The sequence below is a fragment of the Ischnura elegans genome, chromosome 13 (genome assembly GCF_921293095.1).
Source record: "Ischnura elegans chromosome 13, ioIscEleg1.1, whole genome shotgun sequence".
Taxonomy (NCBI): Eukaryota; Metazoa; Arthropoda; class Insecta; order Odonata; family Coenagrionidae; genus Ischnura; species Ischnura elegans.
Window position 1 is genome coordinate 1,010,147 of NC_060258.1, and position 8,018 is coordinate 1,018,164.

At 36.3% G+C, this 8,018-nt stretch overlaps 1 long non-coding RNA gene across 1 annotated transcript; it reads right to left on the minus strand.

Moving 5' to 3' along the window:
- Positions 1 to 950: 950 nt before the first annotated feature.
- Positions 951 to 5,829, minus strand: LOC124170196. The gene is made up of 2 exons (XR_006867352.1): positions 5,392 to 5,829; positions 951 to 1,449 (listed from the first exon to the last, which is right to left on the minus strand). It is a non-coding gene; the product is annotated as an uncharacterized LOC124170196 (long non-coding RNA).
- Between the last annotated feature and the right edge of the window lie 2,189 nt (positions 5,830 to 8,018).

Consider the following 8,018-nt stretch of genomic DNA (forward strand, 5'->3'; position numbering starts at 1 on the left):
AGGTAACTGATCCATATCTTCAACAAAATGGTGAACTCTCTACTAGGAGGGACCCAGAGTTCTGTATTAAATTGCGCAATGCCCTTCCAGTGAATCTAAAAACACTCCAACAATGTCTGTATTTAAATGACAGCTATTGTCATTCCTATAGTTAAAGTTTTTTTAGTGTGTAGGATAACTTCTTTTAGTTTTAATCTGACCTGTAAATGACATTCTTGTAATTCCTGTAATTTCTTTCTTGTAATTCCAAGATGTAATACATTATTTTTTCCAATTTTTATTACTAAGGAACCATAACTTTCATAGTTATTGTGATTCCAACCCTTTTAGTCGCCTCTTACGACAAGCAGGGATACTGCGGAGGTATTCTCGAATCCCCTCTCCGCAGGGAATGCTTTCCTATACCGGTAATATAAAATGCTTGTTACACTTAAGAGTAATTCTTATGTTTTTTAAGAATAATGTACAAGCAGCCTAGGTCTGATTGTGAAACTCCAAAAAAAGGATAAAATCAAGTTGCTTATTCACCACCAAAATTTATATTACAACTGAAAGCAATGTTGCACATGAAATGCGTATATTTTCTTCCAAAGTTAGGAGAAGAAGTGTGACTGCAATGTATAAGTAAAGGTATTCCAGTATAGGTATATTGTACAAAAATTAACGTTTTTAAGGTAACTGATTTGATGGCCCACTGTGGTGCAAGTATAGAAAATATACACTTTCACAATCGAAGACCATGAAATGATGACATCAACAACCTAATTTAAATGTGATTTTACAAATTAATAAAACTCTTAACTGTATTCCATGAAATGTCTGTCGTAATACTTACTGACAGTTACTTTGGTAGAAGTAATCCAGTACAATTAAGTAGTTGACATACATAAGTATTGCAACACAGGTATAAGCAATTTAAGGCAAATAAGATTCTTTTGCATGAGCAGAAACAAAGGAGAGATCAATATTTATTTATCACATTCAATCGAAATTTTGTCAGCAACATTTACCAATGGTTGTTTCACATATTTTTAGTGATTTGGGTAAAACAGTTCAAATTCTGGCCACTTTATTTCCTTTAACAGCTATTTCATAATTGCTTTCCAATTCCTGAGGTGAGGTTTGTGAACTAAGATACGTTAACAGTGAAATACATAAGTGGACACCATGGGTTTCACACCTCTTGATGCTTAGTTGTACGCAGGCAGATCAGGACTGCACTCTTGCCATTTAATCCAGCCTCTGCTGTTCCTGGATTAAGATGAATGCCTCATGCTTTAGTACTTCTGGGTTAACATCCATACATCACTTCAAAGCCTTGAGTTGAGCCTCTGGAAGGCATGGCTCTCTTCAGAGTATCCATATGTTGTTTAGATAGACAGAGGGAAGAGATTTCCTCTTGTCCTAGTTCGCCTCTGCTCTGCCTTTTGCATGTCTTAAGAAATCCATCTGGAACAGTCAAGCAAAGAATACCTACATGACAATAATTGGACAAACGATCTGGATAAAGTTAAAAACTGCCTCATAAAATTATGTGTACTGGAAATAATGATTATAATAATAATATCTATTAGGCATTTTAGGAAATTTAATATTCTTATAATGTGGGTATGCCACAGTTCTAAGAAGTTAAGACCCTAGATGTAATTCCACTGCTGGCACTGATGAGACTACATCACCACTAACCACTTCTGGCCATTGCCTAGAGATGTTACAGCATTTTGCAGCCTCTTATTAATGGGAGCAGTAGGAAGGGAACAGGATGAACAAGAGACTGTTCAGGCCTACTGAGGGTAGAGATTAGAGAGTAGGATTATACCAGAGGTTACATAGGTCAAATTCCAATGCAACAACACCACTTCAGTGTATACCATTTATGTACTAACACGAGTATGCCTGCGGAGCATTTCAGCAAACGAGAACTAACTACATATGACCAAAGTCCTGGTACACCCATGCAGCCGCCAAAAAGCTATAAACCAAAGTAAATCTCTAAAGCACCATGTTGTGCTGAAGGATATGCATCAAATTTGCAGATAAAAATGGTGACTTGCAAAAAAATACCGCCTTAGAATATGAAGCCATTGATGAGAAAATCATTGCATCTACAAGATGGTTGGTGGAATTACGGTAGCTGCAGGATGGAGAATGAAAAGTGCCGACATTCACCGAGATTTAATTTTTATGTAGTACGGTACTACCATTATTGATGAGTTAAAATAGAAATATAAAAAGAGATTATCCCTACTTAAGTGAGAAACAATACTATGAATTATCAACCAGTCATGAACAAACAAATGCATAAAGTCAACAAAAATTTAATACATTTGATAAAAATTTTTAGTAGCTTACACACACAACACGTAAACATATTAACATTGAAAATAAGGAGGTCAATTTACCACTTAAGGCTTTTTAACATGAGTGCGTTATATTTAAAAATCCAATTTAAATGAACCCATGTCTGCCGATCCCTTCAGTTTCACCAACTGGCAGGATCCCCAAGCATGGATGCTCTAATGTCACCATAACTCAAGACCCTTTCTAAAAAGGCCTCATTCCCATAAAAAATACTTTTCCCATTAACATTCATGATAACATAGAAACCTGAAATCAAAGATTGAAGGAAAATCCTCCATCCCTCCCACGTGACAACATAACTCCACATTCCTGTGTAAAAAACTGCTGAAATGGGTAGAGAGGCTATACTAGTGTTCTCTAACTTCGAGAGCCCATGCATTGATATATGATGCAACATGCTTCTTATTACAGCACTCACTATCAGCATATCGTGCAATGATATATTTGCTATGCCAAAATTAAAAAAATATTATTTCTCACTTTTAGTATTTTTTTATTTTTTATTACATGCATACATATTTAGCATGCATACATTACATACATAGTTCTGAACAAAACATTCCCCACCAGACATGCAGAACTGCCACGCATTTCAATTAATGCCAAAATCATATCAAATAACTCATACAAGAGATCAAGGTAAGTTGATATGATATGAATAAATTGTACAATAGCATACCCCAAAGAAGCTCCTTTTTGGACCTCTTGCATTAATATATCATGCATGGTGCCTCTCATAAAGGCATATGAATTGCCAGTTTAACTAAAAAGAAACGATGATCAATTTTTTAAATACCTGTTCCAACTATAACAACTATACAAATAAACACACCATCATGTAACACTCGTATTTCGTGCACACACATGGTAGTTTTAAAACACAAAAACTACCAAGCTTTTAAGTAAGCAGAAGAATTAAATCTTACATCTGATAGCAGAAATCCCATACATTTATGCATGGGATATCTGCTATCATCATAGTAATTCAGCTTTTGCGAGTCCTCGCTCGCTAACCTAAGGTTGATTTTTATTTAACCATCTTGGGAATTACTGTGATTTTTCAACATGGCAATAGCTGATAATGCCTTGATCGAACTACATTCCAATGCATTAATTTCACATCGAAATATACAACACCTAATACCATGCAGTGACTGGCCATGTTGCCCTATGTTTCCATTAGTCGAAAGTCAAAGTAAGGGTGCCGATGTAACTACAACAATGTTGCATTTTCCACTAACGTACCACGGGAAAAGATGGAGTGGGTTTCACTACAACGCAAGTTGCAGCTCTCAAGACGTAGCCAACAGCGACGAGGTCAGCCAAAAGGAAGAGAGGGGGGACCTATCTCCCTCTCCCACTGTCATCTTCCTCCCATTCCCCTCCCACTGATATCTAACCCAAACAAAAGAAGAACGTGAAATAGGAGCACAAGGAGCATACTTAAGGCCATAAATCACATAAATGCTTGGACATACCTGGCTTTAGGTGTGGTAGAACTGACAAACATCTACTATTTTTAGTTTAATAAACAGATAACACAAAGCATAATAGGTAATACTTGCTCAGCAATGCATTGCATTCGAGAAATATCAGTCATAAAAGCGGGCTTACACAGCGAAAGAAATTTCTTGACCTCGCTAAATCAGATTTATTTTATATGTAAAACATACACCATTTGGTGGTACAAAGACTGTCACTTGCAAAAACGCAATTCTCGTAAAATGCCGTATTTGCAAAATGGGGCTTCCACTGTACATAAATAAGTCCTTATCGAAAACGCACTTGGATCGATCATTACTTCGACTGTAATCATTCGATCCGCTTAATTTAACTTTTGTCTAATTAAACATATTAGCAGTATTACTATATATAACTTTCACATTCAAACATTGCTTACCAAAAAAGTTATTAGCGAATAAAGCATATAGAAGAAGATAGGTATTGACATAACTCACACATGATTCCATAAAGCTGAATGAACATCATTGGAAAATTTGATATACATATTTGTTGATAGAAATACACTGAAAAGTTTATGCATCTAGCGCAAACATTTACTAAGATAATCCAATTTGTATTCTCTACATGAAAATAGCAACAAGAATTTTTCACCCGCAGCACATTTTTTTGGAATTTTATTATGAATTAACCAAGAGAGTCACAGGAAAATCAGAGTAAAACACGAGGGAACAAAGTAGCCTCCATGATTTTTCATTAAGATTCCAAATTTCACATTCCAAAGTCTCAAGGCCAAAATCCGAGATTTATGGAAAATTTGCCTATCTCAACAAAGGAAAATCGAAAATTAATTTTGCTTGGAAATTTTTCGAGGCATAAAAATTCCAAGATAGCCGTTAAATCAAGCAAAAAATCTGGTATATTTTCTTTCAGGGATTTTTGTCCCACCATTATTGCAAGTAGGTGAAAAAAATTCCACAGTTAGGCTAATAATAATAGCATTGCAAATTTGCAATAATTAATAAAAAATATTCTAAATTCCAACACCACACCAAAAATCAGAAATATATTCTAGTTTCAATCTAGGGAAATTCATGCTCCTAAGACAGTCAGAACTACCAAATACAAGGGAAAAAGTTTTATTGCCTAACAACTTCCATGTTACCATAGAAGTGCATCCCACACACGTGCAAGACACCAGACTCTTACCCAATCTTTTAAATTCTACAGGGAATAGAACATGTGAGTTATTTTAACATAAGTATAAATTATTGTGAATTGTACATAATATTTCTATTTAAAACAGTGCAATAATTTGAACGTGGACTCATGGGCTAGAGGGTCTAGTACAGGGCCTGGGGTAATAGCCCGGCACCCCATTGAGTTAAGTCCCAAATCAGAGGAAAGCAAACACAAGAGAAGTGCACTTCTCTCAAAATTACACCTCAATAGAGAGAGATTAAAAATATTCTAATGCTATGTGTAGAATGGAAAACACTTTTCTTTGGCAGAAAGAGTTAAGTAAGCCACCTTCAACATGGAGTTTGCCTTAATCAATTACTCACTGACCAGAGGTTCTTGCTCAACTCCAGCAGCAAGCAGGTGTTATTCCGTAGCCTTTACCCTCCAATCATAATTATAGCTGGAAGGTGGAGCGTTACTCAAGACACTGGGGATTCTGAAAACACAGTAGTCCTCAAAGACACTGTTTTACCTCAGCTTGTCCAAACAGACAGAACAGATGCATCTCTGGAAGCCATCTGATGGCACAACCTACAAATCAAGAAGAGGGAAATTTTTCATACAAATAATAGGACCAATGAAATCATTTCTTCAAATTCTCCTCAGTCGAAATTGCGATTGTTGAACAACGATGCCAAGTCATGAAAGTCAATCGATAGTCAAAGTATGGCTTGATTAGGGCTGAAATACGAGAAAAAATTCCTTTAAGTTTAGGCCCCCACAGCGACAATATCTCTAGTTCTGTCTAACAATTACACCTCAACAATTACCATGATTCTAAATGCATTATAGAAATAAACAAAAAACTACTTACTTCAATTTGAAATAAGTCACCTATCACTCAAGAAGTTTTTCAAGGATGCCCAAGAAGGTGGAGCAATAAACATATCCCTCTTGTTAGTTTTTGACCTCCAATGAATACGTAGGGGTCAAATGTCACAGAATCTTTCACGGAAATATCAGGACAACTTCCATAACAGACAAAAGGTTTTAAAAGTTGTTCTAAGATATGGTGCTGTCCACATATCAAGAGGTTACCCTACATAAGTTACAAAGTTACACATTGACCTTATTGTGTGTCTCAAAAACTGTTTGATGCATTTTTCAAGTATTTTAATGCAGGCACCCTTACCTCAGCAACAATGTTACCCATTTGGGAAACTCTTCAGCTGCATGTCTCTTTGGCATTAGTTTGTCGTTAGTCGTAGTGGAAAGAACTACCATGAAGAGCCTAACTCCCGCAATCGGGGCGGATATAATCGAGATATGCTATGCTGGAGGAAAGCCTTTCCCGGGATATGGAGCGTGAAAACATTGGAAATGCTGAGGAAGTGAGGTTGCAGCAGGATGGAACTCCTGCACACAGGTCTAAGGCAGTCCTCAATGTGCTGAAAGAGAAGTTTGGAAATCGGCTTAATCGAGTTTTATACATATGACTTTGACTTTATCATTAATAAAAACCAAAATTTTACTTTCATTTCAACGCACAGTTAAGTTTGAAATTAGCTCAACACGACCCAACATCTCTTTATTAATCACTAATTTAGTAACATTGAAATGGGAACGGCACCACCCTTTAGAACACATTTTAAACCTTTAATTTAGCATGATGTTCACCGCTGCATTGTCTTGGGGCATCCTTGAAAACTTTCCGGCTAGTGATTTAATTCCCTGGATATTTTTGTGCAAACCTCAGTGAATGTTGGCCACCTTATGACCTCAGGAGGGTAATGACTTAACAAAATGAACACTATTCACTCACTAGGTCACCCTTTGGTTGGGGACATTAGTTTCCTTGAAATATCAAAGCATGCCTTCATGATCTTTGACTCCCATTATGACCTATGGAGGTCAAAAAATCAACAATACTGATAAATAAACTGCAAAACTGTCGTAAGAACCCTTAAAAACCCATGGGTCGACACGCTGGTTGTCACGATGGCCCGACGTTTACCTCAAAGACCCTTGACCCCCATTGTGACCTCCTAAGGTCAAAATATCAACAATACTGATAAATGAACTGCAAAAATGACTAAAGCACCCTTATGTCCTTTACTGTGACCTTGCTGGGTCAACAGTTGAATATTCGTGAACAAAAGTGTTATTTTCACTTTGCTCATATTCGAAAACCTACGAATTGACATTCTGATCAATGAAATTCTGACTTTTTCCTATCTCGATTTTTTTAACATTGAAACCCCATAAGGTTAATTCAAGATTTTGGTTAGGGCCCACATTGTGAGGTCAAATGATCAAAATTCTAAAAATTTGCTTGCATTCAACAACACATAGAACCTTTCCCCACAAGTATGCCAATTTTCACGAATATTTGCTGGAGTGGGAGTTACTAAAATTAGAGGTCAAAAATGACGCACCACCATTGGGACAGTCTGTACAATTACATAAATCTAGGAAGCAAGATGTATAGATCAAAATTCCTGCAAAAAAGTTTGAGGGAGTTGGTAGTCATTTATAAGAAGAAGATCAGAAACAAAATGATCTCAAATGAGCTGAAAAGAAAGAATTGGTGGATTTATAGTATGTTGGCAGAATAAAGACATTAAAACAAAATTGTTCTGTTGCTCATACAATAATTGGATGTGCATGAGCTATATGATTTATATTTCCAAGGACTGTAAGAAAAATTCTAAGGATCACTGACGAGGAAAATAAAAAGTAAAAATATCAATACTTGTTTATGTTCATTAAGACCCTAGACAACGAAACTTTCATACGTTACGGAAATATGAGTCAGCACACGGCAAAAAAGGACTGCCGTGCTAATGCCATGATAACATTATTCACAGTGCATACTGAAGATTCTGAGGAAGTAAGTAAATTTTGTAGGAGACAGATGAGGATTAGGCTATAAATTTTGGGGGGAACACCACCCCCAAGTATAATCTCAGGATAATCCAAGTATTATCAGGCACGTATTGGAAGTTGAACAAAAA